Source organism: Gracilinanus agilis, chromosome 1 (assembly GCF_016433145.1).
Source record: "Gracilinanus agilis isolate LMUSP501 chromosome 1, AgileGrace, whole genome shotgun sequence".
In the NCBI taxonomy this organism is placed as follows: domain Eukaryota; kingdom Metazoa; phylum Chordata; class Mammalia; order Didelphimorphia; family Didelphidae; genus Gracilinanus; species Gracilinanus agilis.
Genome location: NC_058130.1, coordinates 356,181,656 through 356,205,784, shown reverse-complemented (window position 1 = coordinate 356,205,784; position 24,129 = coordinate 356,181,656). Strand labels below are relative to the sequence as shown.

At 34.9% G+C, this 24,129-nt stretch overlaps 1 protein-coding gene and 1 pseudogene across 1 annotated transcript in view; both read left to right on the top strand.

Moving 5' to 3' along the window:
* ZSWIM6 (zinc finger SWIM-type containing 6) overlaps positions 1-24,129 on the top strand; it is a 229,142-nt gene that overhangs the window by 97,439 nt on the left and 107,574 nt on the right.
* Positions 2,696-4,315, top strand: LOC123237072 (annotated as a pseudogene).

Here is a 24,129-nt window from a genome sequence, read left to right as displayed (position 1 = left end):
GTAATGGTTCTATGGATATTCTTTATCATTGATCTTATTGGAAAGATTTCTAGTTTATCTCATGTAATGCTGGCTCTTGGTTTTAGATACAATTTATTTTAATGAAAGATGTATTTCTCTAGTTTCTAGTTTTTTTTAAAAATAGGAATAGTATGTTTTATTTAAACTTTTTGCATCAATATATATTTTTAGGAATATTAGTTTATAGGTTTTTTTTAATTTTGACTCTTCCTGACATCAAGAGCATATTTGAAGAAGGACTTTGGTAGGACCCCTTTTCCTATTTCAAGAACAGTTTATGTAATATTGGAATTAATTGTTATTTCAATGTTTGGTAGTATTCGTTTATAATTTTTTTTTCTTCGGGAGTACATTTATTATTCATTTTTTCCTAAGATTGAATTACTTAAGTTGTCTTTCTTATTCTGTTAATCTGATCTTTTATATCTTTGTAAATATTAACCAATTTAATTTAGATTATCAATTTTATTGGAATGGAATAGGGTGAAATAATACTTTTTTAAACTTAAATTATTTATTCATAAGTCCTTTGTAGTTAGTTTGAATGATCATATTACTCAAAATAGCTTAGCCATTAAGGTACTCTCTAAACATTATTGCTTTTATTATGTACAGTGTTCTCTTGGTTCTGCTTGTTTCACTCTATTACTGTATGCAAGTCTTACTAACATTTTATAAAATCAACTTGCTCATCATTTTTGATAGCATAGTAATATTCCATCAAAGGTAATAATTTTAATAATTTCTTTTATTTCTTCATTGGTTGGGAATTCACCTTTGTCATTTTTAAAACTGCTAATTTGTTTTTTTTCTGCAAAAAAAATCTATTTAGCTAACAGCTTTTCTATATTGTTTTTGAAAATCAGTTCCTATTTTTATTCCTTAATCTCTTTTTCTCTCAGTTTTGTGCATCCCTTCTTTGATTTTTCAAGATTTCTTTTTTGATATTTAATTGGAGGGTTTTGATTTCTTGGTTTTCTAGTTGTTTTTTTCTTTTTAGATGCATGCCTGATTTGCTTTTTATTTATTTTATTAATGGGAAATAGTTGCCCACCACAATTATGAGAGATGATTTCTTTATCCTTCTTCTTCCTTCTCTTCCAATCAGTATGTTCCTAAACCCTTCACTTTAAAAACAAAACAAAACAAAACTCTGATCTTCCATTATAGAATAAATAACAAGGCAGTAGAGTGCTAAGGGATAGGCAGATGTAGTTAAGTGACTTGTCCAGGGTACCACAGCCAGAATGTGTTGGGAGGTTGTATTTGAAATCAGTCCCTTCTGATTCCAGGTCTTGCTTTCTATTCATGGAGCCACTTAGCTGCTTTTGTCCCTTCACTTGTCATTTTTCTTTTAAGATCATCAAAATATAACAAAACTATGGTACCTCTTCTAATTATCTACAAGGTGAATTCCCAACCAATGAAGAAATAAAAGAAATCAAAGAAGGGATGCACAAAACTGAGAGAAAAAGAGATTAAGGAATAAAAATAGGAACTGATTTTCAAAAACAATATAGAAAAGCTGTTAGCTAAATAGATTTTTTTGCAGAAAAAAAAATTAGCAGTTTTAAAAATGACAAAGGTGACTAGAGGGGACTGGTGGCCAGGGGGGCCAGAAGAAGACACAATTTTAAAATAAGATATAAAGTAGAGAAAGGAAAGCTACACACCAATGAACATTGTTGTGAAAGTTAATACTAGCAAGCAAAGTATAACAACGTTAGAAAAATTATATTCTATGAACAGATTGGGTTTAAATAAGGAATATAGTAATTGGTTCAACATAAGGAAGACAGTAAATATAACAAACTATGCTAATATTATAAACAACAAAAACCATATGATTTTGTTAGGAGATGTTAGAAAGACAACTCAATTTCTGATTTCTGTTAAAATTTTAGAAATAATAGGAATGAACCTTCCCTTAACAAAGAAAATAGGTTTTTTTTTGAAGCCCTTACCTTCTCTCTTAGAATCAATACTGTGTATTGGTTCTAGGGCAGAAGAGTGGCATGGGCTAGGCAGTGATTAAAGAAATCCAAACCATCAAACATCATATATAAAAAGCTCTAAACAATTAATAATTAGAGAAATGCAACTGCTTCAGGAGCTTTAAGAGTCTACTTCGTACTTACCAGAATGGTGAAAACTTAAAAAAAAATGACATGTTAGGGGCTGTGAAGAAAAAGGCACAATGTTGATGGAGTTGTGAATTGGTCCAATCATTCTAGAAAGAAATTCAGAACTACACATAGAAAGTAACTAAATTTTGCATACCTTATGACCTAACTTAATTACCACTAGACTTTAACACATTCAATACAGTGCCTGGTCCATAGCAGAGTTATTGATTGATTGATTGATTGACCATTCCTGAACATCAAAGAAAGGTGAAAGGATTCAGTATATTAAAAAGTAATCATAGCACATGGTTTTTTCATAGCCCAAATTTGTAAAAAAGGTTATCCTCCAAAATGGCTATGTAACTCACAGTATGTACATATAATGATGTTATTTAGACATAAGAAATTATGAAATGGAAATTCCCAATATTACATTGCTGCTTGTATTTCCCAAGACTGTAATCTTCCCAGTTTGACAATACCTAAACTGTATGAGGTACTGTGAATACAAAGCCAAAAAGGAAATAATTCCTTCCTTCAGAGAACTTCTCTTTTACTGAAGGACTACAACATCTATACAGACTTAGAAAAACAAGGATAATGTATCCAGGTGATGCTAACATTGCAGACAATGTTCACAGAGAGATGATTTTGAAAATGATTGAAGAGGTTGGGACTATTATCAGTTTCTGACAGTGTAACAGACAGATTGGAGAGACTGGTGTGGCTGCATTGGCCAGAGTGTAACGCACAGATTTCCTGTCTTCTATGAATATTGGGAGAAGTGGCTCATGTCAGTGCTGAGATTATTAAATCTCAAAGCATACAATGAAAGTCCAGGTCACTGTAATGCTGGAAATATCCTCACAGGTGTAAGAGACCAATAAGACATCACTCTGGTAGGTGCCTCTCTTCCTGATGAACAGGAGGAAAGTGCTTGAGGTCCCTCCTTTGTTGTACGTCCAAAAGGAAGAGGAAGAGGAGGGCAGTAAGAGAGATGAAGCTCAAAAGCTGGAATATATGAAAACCAAAGGGAAGAACTCTGATATCATCCTGCCTGCTCTTAAACCAGAGCCTTATACTATCAGCTACAGCCAGTCTGGCTTGATCCATTCTGGTGGACCTTTCAGTTGTATTCTATATGGCTTTGTGCATGGAGGCGTCACCATGAAGCTAATGGATGAAGTTTAGCAGGAACTGGGGCTGCGTGTCTTTGCAAGACCAACATCATCACAGCTTTGATAGATGCTATTAACTTTCACAATACAAGCAATAAGTCCATGGAGATGGAAGTCTTGGTGGATGCTGATCCTATGCCAGAGCATTCCCAAGAGATATCATGCTGCCAGTATCTTCCTTCCTTACCTGTCCCTGAGAAAAAAGGGGGGTAGAGCCTGAAAAGGAGAAAAAGCATTTTGAAGCAGGCAAAAGCAGATACCTGTAAGTGCAGGCCAAGTGACGGGTCCAGATGGTTGCCATCCCTAGTGACCTTCTGCCTGAGCCTCAGAAACCCAGAAAAGATGTAGCTGAGGAAGAAATGTTCACTTAGAAGTTACTTACTTGGCCAAAATTCCAATTCCCATTGAAAACAAAAACTTGGAAAATCTTTCTGTGTATATTTTAAGTTACATAAAGAAAACAACGATAATAAAGCAGTTTGTTGGCTGGGGCAAAAAAAAAAAAGAAATTATGACATAGACAATTTCAGAGGAAATTTATGAACTGATGCAATGAAGTAAGCCAAAAAACTATGACGACTTGAGGGAGACAGGAGATGGTGTTGACCTTAAAGACTGCAGAAGGAAACAAAAGAAATGCTTTGAAATAGAGAAGAATCTGGATAGTGTGCTGTCTCTTAAACCAAGGGATAAATCAAGGGATAAAACTATCCAATGAGGGTCAATGATCAGTGGTCAATAAACACTGCAAAGAGGTCAACAAGGCTGATGTTACTGTATTTTCAGTAAAGTTTTAGGGACAGAAATGAGATTGCAAGGGGTTGAAGAAAATATGTGATGAGGAAGAAAAAGCATAAGGCATAGAAATTAAAGTTTTGAAATAACTTTTTATCATAGATCTGACAGACTGGCCATTATATCTTACACTGTAGCTATGCAGAAATATCTTTTGAGTACCAAAGAACTAGTAATACCTTTTAAAAAAATTTTTTTAAAACCTTTAACTTCTGTGTATTGGCTCCTAGGCGGAAGAGTGGTAAGGGTGGGCAATGGGGGTCAAGTGACTAGCCCAGGGTCACACAGCTGGGAAGTGTCTGAGGTCAGATTTGAACCTAGGACCTCCAGTCTCTAGGCCTGACTCTCAATCCACTGAGCTACCCAGCTGCCCCGGAACTAGTAACATCTTGAACGTTGACCATTTCTAGAACAGCAACAGTAGTGCATAGGGTCCTGAACCTGGAGTCAGGAAGACCTCTCTTTGACTCCTGACTCAGATCTTTACTAGTAAACTATGAGATTGTGGGTAAATCTCTTCTGTGTGCCCTAATTTCCTTATTTATAAAATAGGGATGATATAATTTATCTCCCAGGTTTGTTATGAGATAATATATGCAAAGCATTTTACAAACCTTAAAAGCACTTGTGTAAATGTTAGCTATTATAATTTTTGTCATGGTTAGGTACACTAAAGTATCCAGAGTCTGTTAAATGGCCCTGAGAGTAGCTCTTCCTAAAATTAAAATATCTTCAAGAAATAACAATTGAATATTCATTTTCTAGACTTAAAATTTTTCATTTTTATTTTCTATTACATTTAAGAACCCAGCAAAATTTGAATTCAGCATTCCCACTCAATATTAATCACTTATGATAATAATTGAAATCCAGTGTTTGTAAACATCTTTAAGTTGTGCCTAATCTGTAGTCCTGATTGTAATGAAAAAGAGAAAGAATGAATCTGAATATTATCAACTTTTTAGCTTAACTTGTCTGCTTGGAAAATACTAAAACTGATAAATCAAAATTCTTATGCTTTACTTTTACAGTTATCCAGTGTGCTTTTAGTGTTATTACATAAATGATAGGAGCTTATTTTCCAGCTATTTTTGGTTAGAGGTTTTGAAATTTGATTCCTCACCTTTGTGTTTCATGTGTGAAATGAGAATTTAGATTTTGCATCTTTTTGCCAACGATTGCAATATGAACTAGATTTACCCTGTGTAGGTTTTTCAAACTGTAATTTTCAAATGTGTTGTAATGAATTTAGTTTAATGGAAACCAATTTAAAAATGATTAAGGCAAATGCAACTCATAGGAATGTTTCTGGGTTCTTTTAAATGATGTACTCAGATGACTTGTATATTTAAACTAAATAAATGATATGGACCCTGGCATGGTAGGTGATTCATAGGATGTTGGATCTAGAGCTGAAAGGGATTTTAAAAGCCATTTAATTGACATCCTTCATCTTACATCCTTCAGAATCCTGAAGCTCAGGAAGGTTGTGACTTGCCCTAGGTCATACGGATAGGAAGAATCAGAAGTGGCATTTGAACCTTGATTCTCCAATTCCAAAGCAAAATTGTTCATCCCACATTCTCTGTCTCCCTTAGTAGAGGTCTGGTTTACTAGTGTAGAAAAGACTTTTGAAAGGGAATACCAAATGCCAGAATGAATACTTTTTTAAAATTTCAATTCCTTATTTGTCTTTCAGGCATTTAAAAAGGTGAACTTGTCTACAAAGAGAATAACAATCAGAACTAATTTAACATTTATTTTCTAGAAAGACTAAAAATAATGAAAGCAAAGTTTGAATTCTTCATAGAAGTCAGTATTCAGAAAGAACTGTATGGTTGTAGAAGTTCTGAAATAGAGGAATGTAAGTAATCTACATGGAAAAAATCTTCAATTTTTAGTCTTTTTTAAAATTATTATCCTTACTGCCTTAGAATCAACATTGATTTTAAGGTAGAAGAACTTAAGGGCTAGGCAGTAGAGTTTACATGACTTACCCCAAGGTCACACAGCTTGAGAGGGTTCGCCTAGCTGCTGCCTCTTCAAAGAGATTCTTAATGAAGAAAAAATAGACTTTTGTCTGGCACTGGGCACTAGTCTATTATTCTTCCCAAAATTCAGTTTTGTTAATGTCCATGGAATATTTAATTGAGTGAATATTGAAATGTAGTTTGAAAATTATTTTTTTCCCACAGTAACCTCTGGCATTATTTATGAAGGGCTTCAGCATTCTTTAACTCCTAACAGTTGGCATAATCGCCAAATTTCTTTGCGTTTATGATTTTGCACAATTTATGATTGGGTGTCTTGGTTTACCATTTTTGCTGAAAGGTGTTACTGCTTTTTAAAAATACAGTTGAAGTAGCGTGTGTATTAAAGATTTCTCTTCAGTAACATTACAAATCAATTAGACATTGAGCAGTTGTGGTGCATTAATTGAATTAAAGTTACTGAAGAAAGGGTTAATAGTAAAATAGCTAGGTAAATGAAGGGTTAAAGGCATTATGCAAGCTGTTAAGTAAAAAGGAAGTGCATTACAAAATGCTGAGCTCAGTTGTCTGGCTTCCAGCCAAGCCTTTGCTTTCTTCACTACAGCTGAGGGCTTTCTAAGCTTCCCATCAGTGGGTTTGTCTGAACTGTTTAGGAATGCTGCCTTAGTCGCCAGCTGACGTCAGCGGGAGCAGTTCAGCTGAGGGCCAGACCAGACTGACAGTGCGTGCATGGAGAGGGGATTGTATGGGTGGCTGTGTTGTGTGTGTGTGTGTGTGTGTGGGGGGGGGGTAGAGAGAAGGGCGCATGCGCCATTGTGAGCAGACACATCGGCACTGTGAAATTTGTGATGGTGGGTTTTGGCTAGGGTGAGGACCCAGTTTCCCTTGTTTTAAATGTTTGTCTAATGCGTTCCCCCTGTATTTTATGAAGAGATCGTAGCGTGCCTTAGTATTTGCTTGCTCTCCTCAGTACATTGCTTACTTTCTCTTTAATGTAAAACAGTAGCCCTCAGTTAAATGTCATAGTCACTTTTTTTGAGACCTATGAGAGAAAATGAAAATATTTATAGTTTGGAGGATGGAAGGCTCAGGAAAGAGTCAAATCTGTGTTGCATGAGGATGCCGTTACATTTTACTTTCTACCTTAAAGGATGTTTCTTTCACTTTCAGAACTGCTCACAGAAGAAATGTAAGTTAGAAATTCTTTATGAGAGAAATGTCATCATTCACATTTATTTTTCTTCTTTAGACCCTGTATTATTTCTTGAAATTTTTATTAATAGAATAAGAATACAAATGTTTAAGACATCAGCACTACCGCATTACTTCTTACTCAGACTTGAAGAAAAATACCAAATTTCCTAAAGGGAAACTTTGCAAATTGAACTAAAAGCTTATTTAGCTGTATTGAAACTAACAGCAGACATGCTGGTTAATGTTATTGTTCAGAAACTTTTTTTCTAGTAGTCTAATTTGTTAATCACACAGTTCTATATTTTATGACCCCAATTCTGAAACCTATGCTTATGTTGAGTGAAGGAGGTGACCAGAATAGTGGAGTAGAGCATTAATTCATAAACAACAGTTTAAATAGTGAGGTTAAACTCCATGGAAAACTGGTAGTTCTTGAGAAGTCTGTAAGGAAATAGTTAAAAGTTAATTAGTAGAGTAAATTTCAGCTACTGATTTTAGTGTAATCTGGGGACTCCAAATTTAAAGAATATTATTAAGGAAGAATTTCTGATAAAGGATTTAAAAGACTTTGCCCAAGATTGAGAACTTTCTGCTCTTTTTGTGTGTGCATGTTAAGGGATTCTGCTAGTGTGTTCCTACTAAACTTTTAAAAGCATTATTGTAACTGCAGACTGAAAGGTCAATATTTCACTTTCTAAGGCTTTATCACTATTCCAATTTCTGAGGATGTGTGAAAATACATTCAAGGCTAGAGCACCAGCAGTAACAGTTTTGTTAAAGTGAAATTAATTTGTCTGTAGACTAGTTGGCTACAGAAAAGAGATGTAATAATTCTTAGTAAAATCAATGTGTTCTACATGCTTACTAGTCTCAAATGAAAAATTATAGTATCTCACCTTTATGAAGTGATATAGAATTACCAAGTTCTTTCTTTGAAACAACCTGTGAGGTTGTTGGCATGTATTTGTTATCCACATTTTATAGATGAGGAAATTTGAGTAGAGGTTGAGTGACTTGTCCATGGTTATTGTTTTCAATAAGAAATTGAATGATTTACTTAGATATAATGTTTAGCAATGTGCCTTTTTCTCTTCTGTTGTAAAGTATAAATTCAGCTTTGTTTAAAAAAAAACAAACCATCAAATAAAGAAATTAATGTCCAGACAGGTGGATTGACTTTGTCATTGTAGTTCAGCCAGAAGAAGGTTCTGAAATTAGGTTTTGATTTTTTAATTCCATATTCAGACCCCAAGTCCAGAACTTTTTTTGGAGGAAGGAAAACTCTTTCCACTATATGCTTAGAGAAATAGCACTTTGTTTGCTATTTTTTGTTTGCTATTATTTGCTAGGAACCATTAGCAGTGTGAAATCACTAGTAGTTTGTCTGAGGATAACTCAAAAAATCCAAGAAATGACAGCGACTGAGTTGGGACAAGAATTCTGCTACCTCGTAAAGAAATAAAATGACATAAAAGTGGTTATAGACCCTACCAGCCAGACAGCACACTTTACACCGTTTTCTTTCCAAACACTTATAAGATCATAAAATTAGAATTGGAAGAGACATACCTTAGTGATCAACAAGTTCAACCCCTTCATTTTACAGATAAGGAAACTGAGCACCTCCAAAGAGGCAAAGTGACTGTTGAAATTATACAGGTAGTAAATGGTCTAACCAGGATTCAAGCCAGGGGCCTCTGTCTCCAAATCCATTGTTCTTTCTTTGCACTTACATCACTGAGTGGTGGGGTTTGCTTTTAGCATCATGTAATTTGTACATGCCTCTGATCCTTTTGTTTAGCTGCAAAATGTTAAGTAAACATACTAACATAAAAATTCCTTTAAATGTTCATCTTTTTTTTCTTTAAAAAGATCAATTATAGTGGGATTATGGTTTAAAACCAAATATTCCTTCTTCCATAATGGTAGACTTTTTGGCTAAAGAATTTTGAACAAAAATCAGAAAGTAATTTCACTTCTCCAAATCTGACAAATAAATTGTCTTATTTGACTATGTTAATTGCTTTAAGGGAGATTAGGGCTAATTTCATCTGAATACAGGTGATTTTCTTTTTCCAATTACATGTAAAAACAATTTTTAACATTAAAATTTTTTTTGAGTCCTGACTTCTCTCCCTCCTTCCTGTCCTCCCTTCTAGCCTTGCTGATATAGTAAGCAATCTGACATAGATTTTACATGTGAAATCATGTGAAACATTTTTCTATACTAATTATAGGTAATTTTCTTATCAATTTTCTCCTATTTGGCTCCTAGATTTTTAGGGAATCATGAACTACCAGCAGAACAGTAGCCTTAGAACACCAGTTTGTTTAATGTTCTCTGTTTTGCTTGATTGAACAAGGAATATCTACTTTTTGAGCTTTGTGCTTTTTGGAGATTCGACCTGCCCTACTAAAGACCTTTGCCAAGAGACCTGGCTAAAAGGGAAACATTTTGAATGTTGCATACCACCTTACTGAGCTTTATGTATTTAATTAGCAAATATTTACTGAACATTTAATATGTGCCTAGCACTGTGTTAATTTCTCTATCAAGGAAGAGGAATATAAAACATGTTTCCACAAAGAACTTAGTTTGGTCATGGAGGTAGTAGTATTCATGTACATGAAACATAAAATGACTGTATAGTACATAAGAAAATGTTAAATTTAATCTTGGTGCAGTACCTTCATAAAAGATTTTTTTCTTTTTTCTTCTTTTTTCCTCTTATCAGCTTTTAATAACATTTCCTATCATATCTTTGTTGAACATTGAACAAAATATCATCATCATTATAGGCCAATATTGTGAAACCATGAAATATTAATGACACAACACTATGTTCTATATAATTAAGAAATAATGTTTGGATTCTGTAATTTATATCGAGGTATTTTTAATAGTGGAAATAAGGCAGATTATTGAATTTATGACCAGGTAGTGTTCTAAAAGTCTTTTGGAAATCAGCTACTTAGAACATGTTTTCCTATTGACGCTGTAAGTAGTTGATTGGTTTTCAGGTTTTTGTCTACAAAAACCTATTGAATATACAAGCTGTCTGAGATATGATTTTGACACGAACCCAGAAGACAACTTGTTGGAAAAGAGCCCTTAAGGCATTATTTTGTTCTACTAGATCAAATTCTTTTTAAAGTTAGGTTAGGAAACAGCACAAATCTTATGTTCTCTTTACATTTTACTTGTACATTTATGGAGATATGATATACTCTGGGATATGGCTTATGACAGATTGTCTCTTTCAGATATCATTTTTCTTTATGTTATTTATGCATGCATATATTATTCTTATAAAATTTTTATATGCATGGGAAAATAGATCTATAGGTAGAAAAGTAGATGCACAGGTTGATAATGTTATTTTATCATTTGAAAAAGAGTGAGGTCTAGGTCCCCCCCCCCCCCCCAATTCCTTTGGTATTCCTCCTTTCATATATTTTCAGAATTGATCCATCATTGCCTTCTAAATTGTGTTGCCTCTAGCATAAGCCTCCTCTGGGTGTACTTGGTCTAGTATAGCTGCTTTTCCCATATTTATTTTCTTCAATTCAATTTCTACTTCCTCTGGCAGCACATTTGGGACTCTAATGTTAGAATCTACATGTGATGGCTTTACTATTGATGATGAAAAGTTTGTTAGAACAATTTTTATAGATCTTTTTTAATTGTGTATGTATGAATCATGAAATATTATATTTTCTGAATAAATCAAGTTAACTGTGTGTGTCACTCAAAGGGCAGTAGATAGGTTCAGGGTGGTTATGAATGGACTATAAACACACTGCAAATGGGGAATTGCAAAGGAGAAGTAGTATGAAGCAGAAGTATCAAACAAGCAACACCAACCAGAGAAATATTTAACAAAAATAAGTAATAATAAATTAGAACATAGATAATGTTATTGTGTATTTTTTCTAAGTTAGTGTGCTGCTCTAGCTATTCTTAAGCACCAGTTAGCGGCCCCTGTTTCTATTTGAATTTGATACTCCTGGTATAAAAGATGTCATCTGCAGATGCCTGATCAGAGAAATGATGGGCTAGTCAGAGGACAATTAACATACAATCTCTCTGTGTTTTATTTGCATTCATACAATATGAGGAGAACATGAGTTAGGTACTGAAAATGTCAAGTGAACGCTTGTGACAAATTTATGAGAAGAAATCGATGAGCATCACATTTGATGGCATGTGTGAATTAGGCTGCAATTTGGAGGGAATACCCATACTAATAAGATAACGGATTCATTGGAGAAGTGGTATCTAGGGTTGTAAGAATATTGGCTAATGTCAATATAGCTAGCTTATGTTATTATTTAAGTGAAGAACAATGAGTGAATTCATTAACTTAGAACAATTAGAACTGGAAGTGACCTTAAATAACATCTAGCCCAAGGTCATCAGTAGCCAGTTTAGGACCTACAGGCCAAATTTGGCCTGCAGCCTATTTTCATAGGGCTTGAGTATTAAAAAATTTTTTTTTACATTTAGAAATAGTTTTATTGTATTTGGAGCTCTTGTTTTCCAACTTCTAATTTAGAAGAACATTTTATGCTTTTTTTCTGTTTAAAGTTGGAGAGATGAGAGAGCCCATGTTATTGCTTGTTCTAAAACCTTGGGGGCTTGTTTTTTGTTTTTTTTTTTTTAAATTCTTGATATAACTTCAATTTTTTAGTTTTTTGAACGAAGTCTCTAGAAAATTCCTAGTAATTGAAAGTGGAAGAATTCAGAAACCTTGCTCTAACAGATGGAGAACTACTGGACTTTTTTTACTTCCTGTGCTCTGTGTGAGAAATGTGTATAATACTTGCTTTTAGTTTGTTAGTTGTTTATTTAGTTTATCACAGGTTGATGTATAGAAAACTGTTCTTAATGGATAACTCTTTTCCCCATTCCCCATTTAAGAGTTTAACGGAGGGGGCTTCCGGGTTAAGTTGGTGGCTGAGTAGAAGCTGTGCCACTTCCTCTCTTTACCATACAATATAGTATACATCCAAAAGACAAGAAAACAAAATCCAGATGAAAGAAGGGACCCCACCCACAATAGTGCGCAGTATCGAAGGTATGTGGGATTTGGGCACTTCTACACTATAAGGGGGGGGAAATAGCTCCCATCAAAATGCGAGCGGATCACTCCTCCCCCACCCCACCCACAGTACCAGAGTCAGAGGCACAAATTCTAGCCCCTAGGCAGCTAGCTGGCACCACTAGGAGCTTGCCCCTGAGAGCAGCAAGACCTGAGATCCCAGGTGGCTGGAAAACTCAGACCTTGGACATGGGAGTGGGGCTGAGAGAGGCAGCAGCAGTGCCCAGCACACTCAGACTCAAGGAAAAATCTCAGGTGGAGGAGCAAGCGTGGGCCAAGTTCCGGACTCTGGGCAGCCAGCTAGGACCACGGGGGCTTGACCCTAAAAACAGCTAGACCAGAGACACCAGGAGGCTGGAAAACTAAGACCTTAGACACAGGAGTGGGGCTGAGAGGCAGCAGCAGCACCCAGTGTGCTCAGACTCAGGGGAAGAAACTCAGGTGGAGGAGCAAGCATGGGCCAAGTCCCAAGCTCTGGGCAGCTGGCTAGGAACATGAAGGCTCAACCCTGAAAACAGCTAGACCAGAGACCCCAGGAGGGTCCCCAGAGAAGCCAAGAGACTCACAAAGTAGCCTCAGGCAAAAAACTGCTCCCTAACTCCATACAAAGAGAATCAGATTGCCTTACTCAGACTTCTGGCTGATAAAACAAAATGATGTCAATCAAGACTCAAGAAATAAACAAGAAGACCAAGAAAAAAGCTTAAACACTTGATAACTTCTACACAGAAAAAAACCCAGAAAACAGAGGAAGACAAACAATTAAAGACATCCAAACCTCCCCGCAAAAATGAAAATGGATCACAAGATCTTGAAGAGTTCAAATCTGAGATTATGAGAAAGATGGAAGATATCTGGCAAGAAAATAACAGTTTAAAAGGCAGAATTTTGCAATTGGAAAGTGAGGCTCAGAAATCAGATGAATTGATAAGCAAACTGAAGACCAGAAATGACAAGCTGGAAGCCTTGAAGAATGAGATAGACCAGATTGAAAAGGAAAACCAGTCTCTAAAGGCTAGAATTGGGCAATTAGAAGCCAATGATCTCTCAAGACAGCAAGAACAAATAAAGCAAAGTCAAAAGACTGATAAAATAGAAGGAAACATAAAATATCATGATCTCTGACAGAGCCAAAGTAAAAATAAATTTGGTTAAAAGAGATAGGGAAGGTAATTACATCCTGATAAAAGGCAGTATAGACAATGAGGAAATAACAGTCCTCAATATGTTTGCACCAAATGGCATAGCATCCAAATTCCTAAAGGAGAAACTGGCAGAGCTCAAGGAGGAAATAGATACTAAAACCATACTAGTGGGAGATCTAAATATTCCTCTTTCAGATCTAGATAAATCAAACCAAAAAATAAATAAAGAGGTAAGAGAGGCGAATGAAGTCCTAGAAAAATTAGATTTAATAAATATGTGGAGAAAAATAAATAGGGACAAAAAGGAATACACCTTCTTTTCAGCTGCACATGGTACATTCACAAAGATTGATCATGTAATAGGGCATAGAAACATTGCAAACAAATGCAAAAGAGCAGAAATAATAAATGTAACCTCAGATTATAATGCAATAAAAATAATAATTAGTAAGGGCACCTGGACAACATCCATTCCTATTGAAAACATTAGAAAGTATAGGAATAGAAGGACCTTTCCTAAAAATAATAAATAGTACATATCTAAAACCATCAACAAGCATCATATGCAATGGGGATAAATTAGAAGCCTTCCCAATAAGATCAGGTGTGAAACAAGGATGCCCATTATCACCTCTATTATTTAACATTGTACTAGAAACACAACAGTAGCAAATTAGAGAAGAAAAAGAAATTGAAGGTATTAAAATAGGCAATGACAAGACTAAGCTATCACTCTTTGCAGATGATATGATGGTCTACTTAAAAAATCCTAGAGAATCAACTAAAAAGCTAGTAGAAATAATCAACAACTTTAGCAAAATTGCAGGATACAAAATAAATGCACACAAATCATCAGCATTTATATATATCTCCAACACATCACAGCAGCAAGAGGTAGAAAGAGAAACACCATTTAAAATCACCTTAGACAATATAAAATACTTAGTAATCTATCTACCAAAACAAACACAGGAATTATATGAACACAACTATGAAACACTTTCCAAACAATTAAAACTAGATCTAAACAGTTGGAAAAACATTGATTGCTCATGGGTAGGACAAGCTAACATAATAAAAATGACAATTCTACCCAAATTAATTTACCTATTTAGTGCATACCTATCAAACTACCAAAAAACTTTTTTTACTGAATTAGAAAAAACTATAACAAAGTTCATTTGGAAGAACAAAAGATCAAGAATATCAAGGGAAATAATGAAAAAAAAATGTGAAGGAAGGTGGCCTAGCAATAGCAGATATTAAACTATACTATAAAGCAGGAGTCATCAAAATGGGATGGTACTGGCTAAGAGACAGAAGGGAGGATCAGTGGAATAGACTTGGGGTAAGTGACATCAGCAAAACTGTCTATATGATAAACACAAAGAGCCCAACTTTTGGAACATAAATCCACTATTTGACAAAACTGTTGGGAAAATTGGAAAACAATATGGGAGAGATTAGGTTTAGGTCAACATCTCACACCCTACAATAAAATAAATTCAGAATGGGTGATTGACTTGAATATAAAAAGGAAACTAGAAGAAAATTAGGTGAACAGGGGGCAGCTGGGTAGCTCAGTGGATTGAGAGTCAGGCCTAGAGACGGGAGGTCCTAGGTTGAAATCTGGCCTCAGACACTTCCCAGCTGTGCGACTCTGGGCAAGTCACTTGACCCCCATTGCCCACCCTTACCACTCTTCCACCTAGGAGCCAATACACAGAAGTTAAGGGTTTAAAAAAAAAAAAGAAAATTAGGTGAACATAGAATAGTATACCTGTCAGATCTATGGAAAAGAGAAAAATTTAAAACCAAGCAAGAGTTAGAAAAAAATTACAAAATGTAAAATAAATAATTTTGATGATATTAAATTTAAAAGTTTTTGTATAAACAAAAACAATTCAACCAAAATCAGAAGGGAAACAACAAACTGGAAAAAAATCTTTATAACAAAAAATTCTTACAAAGGTCTAATTACTCAAATATACAAAGAGCTAAATCAATTGTATAAAAAATCAAGCCATTCCCCAATTAATAAATGGGCAAGGGACATGAATAGGCAATTTTCAGATAAAGAAATCAAAACTATCAATAAACACATAAGAAAGTGTTCTAAATCTCTAATAATTAGAGAAATGCAAATCAAAACAACTCTGAGATATCACCTCACACCTAGCAGATTGGCTAAAATGAGAGAAGGGTAGAGTAATGAATGTTGGAGGAGATGTGGCAAAATTGGGATATTAATGCATTGCTGGTGGAGTTGTGAACAGATCCAACCATTCTGGATGGCAATTTGAAACTATGCCCAAAGAGCAATAAAAGACTGCCTGCCCTTTGATCCAGCCATACCATTGCTGGGTTTGTGCCCCAAAGAGATCATAGATAAACAGACTTGTACGAAAATATTTATAGCTGCGCTTTTTGTGGTGGCAAAAAACTGGAAAATGAGGGTATGCCCTTCAATTGGGGAATGGTTGAACAAATTGTGGTATATGCTGGTGATGGAATACTACTGTGCTCAAAGGAATAATAAACTGGAGGAATTCCAGGTGAACTGGAAAGACCTCCAGGAATTGATGCAGAGTGAAAGGAGCAGAGCCAGGAGAACATTGTACAGAGAGGCTGATACACTGTGGTAAAACCAAATGTAATGGACTTCTGTATTAGCTGCAATGCAATGACCCAGGACAATTCTGAGAGATTTATGGAAAAGAATGCTACCCACATTCAGAGGAAGAACTACAGGAGTGGAGACAGAGAAGAAAAACAACTGCTTGAACACATGGGTTGATACGGACATGATTGGGCATGTGACACTAAAGGACCACACAAATGCAACTATCAATAATATTTAAATAATCCTGATTGATCACACATGTTAAAACCATTGGAAATGCACGTTGGATATGGGGGGGGGTGAAGTGAAAAGTAAGAATAAGAATCATGTAACAATGGAAAATTTTTCTAAAAAAATAAAATATTAAAAAAAGAGTTTAATGCAATAAAAGGAAATGAGTTGGAGTTCAAGTTGGTTATAGTTGAGCTTGAAAATCCTTGCTGCTTTATCACCATTCTCTCTAGCAACTGTTATCTTGGAAATTAGCATTTTCAGTACAGTTCCTCCTAAAACTATAGTATGTACTTTATCTTAATGCCCATGATTATCTATGTTTTTTTCTATCTTGGTTGGGCTCTGCTGGCTTTTTTGGGGTTGGAGTTGGAATTATTTTTAAAAAGAGAGATGCAGCAATTAAGAAGAGTTTCTTTTCTATCCATATATTGTTTAGGATATACCAGAACCTTTCTGGATCATTTCAATTATTTTGGGTTCATAAATCCAAAGGAAAAACCCTTGCCCATCCCTAGACACTGTTAACTTTTTCAATAATGGTGAGATAGTTTGGTCATTGCATTATATGTTTAACCTTGTGTGTTTGGTTGGTAGGTTTTAGGTTAAACTTTTGATTTTATAAGCCAAAATTTTACTGCTTTAATAATAATAAGAGATTCTAGATTCATAATTCTCTGCTTTTAGGAAATATAATGTTTGTATGTTTTTTATCTTCTTTTGCCTCATTTATTCTATTTCTTATGAAACTTAACCAACTTTCTCAACTTAAACTGCAGTATTTCCAGGCCAGGTGAAAAATACATTTAAGACACTCTACTTAGTTAATAAAATTTTATCTTTGTAATAATAGAAGATTATACCATACACATTACACATATACTTGCTTGTCCTTTTTGTGTTGTAAGGGCAGAAATAATGGTTTAACTGAGACTTTGATTTATCCATTGCAAACTGTTCCATAATTTGTTCCATTGCTGCTATTTGGTGGATGGAGGAGGCTGGATTCTTATTTAGCCTAGGTGATATTTATGTGATGTGCCAAAAAGTCATTTTATGGTAATTAAGTAGTAATTTTCTTTCCTCATTCCTAAAGAGTTTGACATCACTTCAGCAACCTCCTTAATTTTTATATTAAAGAATGAGCCTTAATTAAGACATAGCCAGCATGTGTTGACATGGATGTAAAATCAATTCTTCGTTTGCCTGAGGAAAATTTTTATTTTTTCCTTTTTAGGGGCATTAAATAAGACTGTGGTGACTTTTCTTTTTTATTAAATACATTTGCAATTCACCAAGCAGAAGCAAATAGCCATTTTTAAAATTCATGTCCTCAAATGTTAATTTGATGCTTTGAGGCATAAATGACCTTTCTCACCAGCCCAGACTTGTCAAACAAAGGAATGATAGAAACAAGCTGCTGTTTGTTCTAATACAACAGGCTGCTTTTCAGAGTGAATTTCAAAACAATTTTACTTCCCTCTTCTCAACAACATTAAATTAAACTTTGGCCTGTGCTAGGTTTAGCAAGGGAATCGACTATGTAAGCCTCAGTGGTCAGATGGTGATTGAATCTGGACAACCTGTGCAAAATGAACAATAGGTGTTTAGCTTGTGTGCAGTTCACAAATGCGAACTTAAAGTTTATACATGATTGTTCAACTAAATCTTTAATCAGTACATAAAGTTGTGCATACTATATTGGAAGTTTGGGCAAGGAGTAGGAGGAAATCAGTACTCTGAAACCTCAGAGTAGCATAACTCAAGCTTCTGGAAGGCTGTGGCAGCAGTGTTTAACTTGTGAGGTGATCTGCCATTTTGGAAAGACTTGGGAGCTGGGGTCAGCAAATATGGCCACCTGTTTTGGTATTGTCAAACTAAGAATAGTTTTTACTTTATCAGAAGGTGTAAAGGAATTACAAATAAATGGGAAAACAATTCCAAATAAATAAAGTTAATTAAGCAATTTTAGAGTTTTGAGATTTTATCATATGTCCAGAAGTAACAAGAAACATCACATGGTCAACTTGCCTTGTGGTGTTTATGATGAAAAAACCCCACTGTTTATAAAATGCAATTTGTATGCCAGGAGTATCTGAGGCTAAAGAATAAAATAAATTCTATTAAGAATTCAATACAATATTTCAAATTAAATTGATTATACTTGGATACTGAAATATGAAGTCTGTGTGGTGTGGTAAAGAGAGCTGCCTTCCTTTCAGGAAGACCTGATTTCTTTATATATATCAGTGATGGGCAACCTTTGGAGCTTGGTATGTCAAAATTTGCCAAAAAACCGAGCACAACTCAGGTGGTGTGTCACTTCAAGAAAAAACACCATAATTTCATGATATTTATCGTTTAAATAACAAAAATGTATAATTGTAATATATAACTGTATTTAATAAACCAAAATAGGTAAATTAATATAGGTAGAATTGTCATCTATAGTGCACAGAGTGTCCACACTACACCACAGCAAATGTTTCATCCTCGGCATGAGGCCCCATACTTCTCTGTATGCGGCTGCATGCCATCAAAAATGCACGCATGTCATTGGCTTGCCATCACCGTTACATATTCTTTAATACAGAAATCTGTGTGATACAGTAGATAGAGAACCACCCCAGACTGGAGAAAACGTAGGTTCAAATACTATGTTCAGGTTTAGAAAGTAACATAACCTCATAAGTACCTCAGACAGCTTTCTAAGATTTTAGGTTGCAGAGGTAGTTACACTTGAATTGATAGAAGAGCTTTTTTAGCTGGGTTCTCTTCATTAATTAAATTACAAATCAGGTTAAATAAAACAAAAATTTTAATTCTTGGTGATTTCTTTCTTTCTGAAATCAGTACTATGTATTGGTTCCAAGGTAGAAGAGCATTAAGGGCTAGGGACAATGGGGGTTAAGTGACTTGCCCAAGGTCACATAGCTAGAAAGTGTCTGAGGTCAAATTTGAACCCAAGACCTCCTGTCTCTGGGCCTGACTCTCAATCTGCTGAGCCAACCAGCTGCCCCATTGGTGATTTCTATGAAAAGCTAAGTATAAGAGATTAGCAAAAAAAAAGTGTGTGTGTGCATGTATGTATGTATGTATGTATGTATGTATGTATAAACACACAAGGAGGATATGACACATAACCTAGGAAAAAAGAGTACTGTACTTGGAATCAGAAATAGCCGTTCAAGTCCTGGCTTTGACATTTACTTACCTATATATCTTTGAAAAAGTCACTTAATGTATCTGAGTAATTGTTTTCCATCTATAAATTAAGAAGTCAGACTAGACAGCTTCTGAGGCCTCTTCTAGCTCAAAATCTATGTTCTTAATAAACAATAGGTCAAAAACATGCAGACTCAAACTATATGTCATGTGTCACTTCTTCAAGAGGAGAATGAACAGCTTTGGGCATGTTAAGCACTAAATAGCATTATAAAAATTGAAACTGACCATATACTAATAGGAAATGATTGATTACTAATGCGAGCCATTTCTAGGTCAACTAGATATGGTCAGACTGTCAAGTTGTTATGGTTGAAATAAAAATCCTCACTAAGTTGGAAGAAAGAATACTTATTCACGTAAGCTCTTGACAGTAAAAAATGGGAAAAAGTTAAAGAAGCAGATACCTATAATAGATTATAGCTTTTTTTATGGAATTTTAACAAATATAAAGTAGCTACATTAAAAGAACTACCCCAAAACATAGTAAACCACTCCTTTGTCAAACTGAAAGATGGGGCAGAGAAGTGTTACAACAGTTTAGATTTTCACACAATTTATAAAATCTTGAAGAGAATGGTGAAAAATGAGATAAAAAACAGCAGTGGAAGAAAATATTTTCAGAAAACTTGAGACCCAACTTAACCATTTTAAGATCTTTTAAAAATTTAGCAGGTGGGGGGGCAGCTGGGTAGCTCAGTGGTTTGAGAGTCAGGCCTAGAGATGGGAGGTCCTAGGTTCAAATCCGGCCTCAGACACTTCCCAGCTGTGTGACCCTGAGCAAGTCACTTGACCCCCATTGCCCACCCTTACCACTCTTCCACCAAGGAGCCAATACACAGAAGTTAAGGTTTTAAAAATAAAAAAAATGTAACAGGTAGATGAAAAATAAGGAATTGATGAAAAATGAGAAAAGATTTATTAATGAACTTTTTTCCCTAGCAAACTTTTTTCTTTAATTACAGAGATCCCAGTGATAATCATTTAGTTAAATACCAAATATGGTATTATGGTTGGGCTTTAGAGTCAAGAGGACCAGGATTCTGTTTTGCCTTTGACAACATATTAGCCATGTGACACTGGACATATCATTTAATCTGTCTTTGCCTTGGTAATACTCATTGGTTATACTTTGCAGGCAGGTTCTTGCATTGCTGGAAGGAGTTTCCTTACATTGGTATAGAAAATTCCTAATACTAATGAAATCACAAATCTGGTCAAATATGTACATATATACCTACATAATATTTTATTATTATGATTTTGCTCGCTATACCCTAGCATTTAGATGAAAGATGGTATAGTGGACTGGGTGTCTTGATAACCTGGATTATAATTCTGGATTCTTCATTTGAAAATGAGAGTTTATCATTAGTATTATCTCTCTTAAGGATTCTTCCAAGTTGGAGAAAAAAATATTTGATTATGTTTTCTAATTCAGCAGGTCAAGCCAACAAGCTTTTATTAAGTTCCTGCTAAATACTTGGTACTGTGCCTAAGTGCTAGTGATACAAAGAAAGCAAAAAAAAAAAAAATCCCTGCTCATATGGAGTTGAAATCTAGACTGTAATCATTAGTAGGTGATTGAAATAAATTGTGAAGAAACTTAAAGCCATATAAAATAGTAAATCTTATTATTACATTTTGGTTTGAGGGAAATTGTAATCAATTAGTAACCAAACTTATTAAAGGTAGGTCTATATAGTCAAAATAGTTTATGTTTTTATTTAGTCAAATGGATTCATTTGAAATTTTTGACCACAGCTGCTAAAGAAATGTGTGCACAGCTACTGTTTTGGTAAACACAGACTAGTAACCAGATGGTAGTAATACTTTAAAAAGTTAAGTGATATGGGCTGGGAACCATCCAATTGGAATTTTCTGTGTTGTGCTAGGTACCTTGGGTTTAGTACACACTGAATGGGTTTAAATGATTTTTATTATTGCAATGGCTTGAAAGAACAAATAGACGATTACATGGAAAACAAATAATGCTTATTAAACTTGCAGTTGATTTTTTATGATAGATTATCCAAATTGCCATCAGACTATATTTACTTACACATAAACAGATGTGCTTTTGCTTTAAATCAGGATAACTATTCTAAACTCAGTTTTGCATATTTTAAACAACTGCCAAAGATTATACTTTAAATCATTGTTCATTAAGCCAGATGTTGATTTATAGTGGGTTTTTATGTCTGTCTTTTTAAAGAACTTTTCTATATTTCTCAAAGCACTAGTTGAGAAAAAAATTAGTTGAAAAAAGAATTCTGAACTACAATATATCAAATCTCAAGACAAACAGTTGTTTCTTTAGCCTTTTTTTGCCCTTTAGTAAAGATCTGAGTTATAGACAGTTTTTGCTTTCTGTAAATTCACATTGCAAATTCAACTTTAGGGTAAACATTCCGAAAGAAATCTACATTAACCTATGTTAACTTTAATATATACTAATATTCTTATGTCCTCTTTGTCTTTCTTTGCTCCTGTCCATCTCCTGGGTGTTTGGGTCCTCTAATAGAGGAGACTCTGTGCCCCACTTCATCCATCCTCCCTGGTGTCAGTCCGTCATGTCTGTCTTCCATCAGTCTGCTGGGTATCATTGTCCCCAAGTCCCTTATGTTGCCTATATCTTGTCTGTCTGTGTTGTCCCTATATGTCTATATTTTCTTCCTCTCAGTTCTGGCTGTAACCAGTAAGTAGGCACATTCCTCCCTCTGCTCTCACATCTCTTGTCCCAGACCTCAGTGTATCCTTGAACGTGTACAGTGTGCCAGGCCTCCCATTCACATTACATAAAAATTACTTTTTAGAGAGGGCTGAGAAAATGTTTACTTAAGTACTGTGTATGTCAAATGAGATGAAGATACCAGTATATAAACTGAGTTGAAGGGCTTTTAGAATGAACATTCTAAACTTTGTTACCCTAACAAGATTTAGTAGAAAATGCCTATGAAAGTACAGATTAATAATTTTGTTTTCTAAAAACACACTTTATTGCTTTCTTTTCTTTTTATGTAACTTATGTTTGTGTATTCCTCTCCCTCTATTTCCCAGATAGCTATTCCTATGACAGAATGAAAAAGAATTCTGTAAAACTAACGAACACGTTTTAAAAAAAACACACACAAAAAAACATCTAAAGTAACATGCAGTATCTTATACCCCATCTTTTATCTGAGTAAATAAAGGGGAAGCCCCTTCTTATATATCTTTTTTTGGGGGGTCATACTTTAATCTTTACAGCTTCATTCTATTAATACTTACCCCACCATTTCTCAGTTGATGGATGGTTGCTTGACAGGTTTTTGCTATCACCAAAGGATTGCCATAACTATCTTGAATTACTCCAAGGAGGGGGAGGGGTTTTTCTTTTTATCTTTATGCTCATGGTATTTGCCTAGCAGTGGAGACTCTGGGTTAGTTGTTTTATTGACATACTTCCAAATTGCCAGAGTAGTTGTACCAGTACACAAGTCAAGTGACAGTTCATTAACATGCCCATCATTCTATAATCCTTCCAACACTGACTATTCTCATATTTTGTCAATTTTGCCAATCTGAGTGTGAAGAGAAATCCCAAGAGTTTGTTTTGATTTGCACTTCAGAATAATAATTTTCAGGGCAAATAATACTACAAAATTTTCTCTCCACTAGAATACTCTTCATCTCCCCATAGAGAAGTAATTTTGGTCCTTCTCTCTAATTTGCTTGATAATAGTAATAATAATTCTAGTTAGCATTTATATAGGATCTACTATATCACAAGCACTGTGCTAAATGCTTTACAGATATCTTATTTGATCCTCATAACTACTTAGGAGGTAGGTGCTGTTGTCATCTCCATTGCACAACTGAGTAAACAAAGGCAGAAGTTTAGTGCCTTGCCCAAGGTAATTTTTAATAATTTGTTGGAGAAATTTAAGCATCTGATTTTCTTCTCAGCTAGGTTATCACTCAACTATATGGTTATTTCCTAAATCAGGAGTTTTTGGGTTAGCTTGGTCCAGAGAGTTCTTATCCCCACGCCTACCCCTGCCCCATTTTCTGAATAGATTTTATGAACTTCAAACACTTTTATACCAATTCCTTTTAGCCCCTCTTCTTTTAGTGCCACAGTAGAGGGGGAAGAAACTGAGACAAAAAAGAAAAAGAACTCCAATAACTTTCTTTCTCCCCTCTCACCCCTCTCTGCTTTCCTTGTGGAAAATGTTCTTTTACTTCCATAGGAGGGAAAGCAAATTCTAACTTATTAATATAGACTTAAGATCAAGTAAATAGCTTCTAGTGAGTGGATAGAGTGCTGGCCTGGAATCAGGAAGACCTAAGTTCAAATTTGACCCCAGACACTAGCTCTGTGATTCTGCCAAAGTTGCTTAATCTTTTTTTTGCCTCAGTTTCCTCATCTATAAGATGAGCTTGTAAAGGAAATGACAAACCACTCTAGGGTTTTTGCCAGAAAACCTAGAAGACTTAGGTGACTGAAAAAAAATGA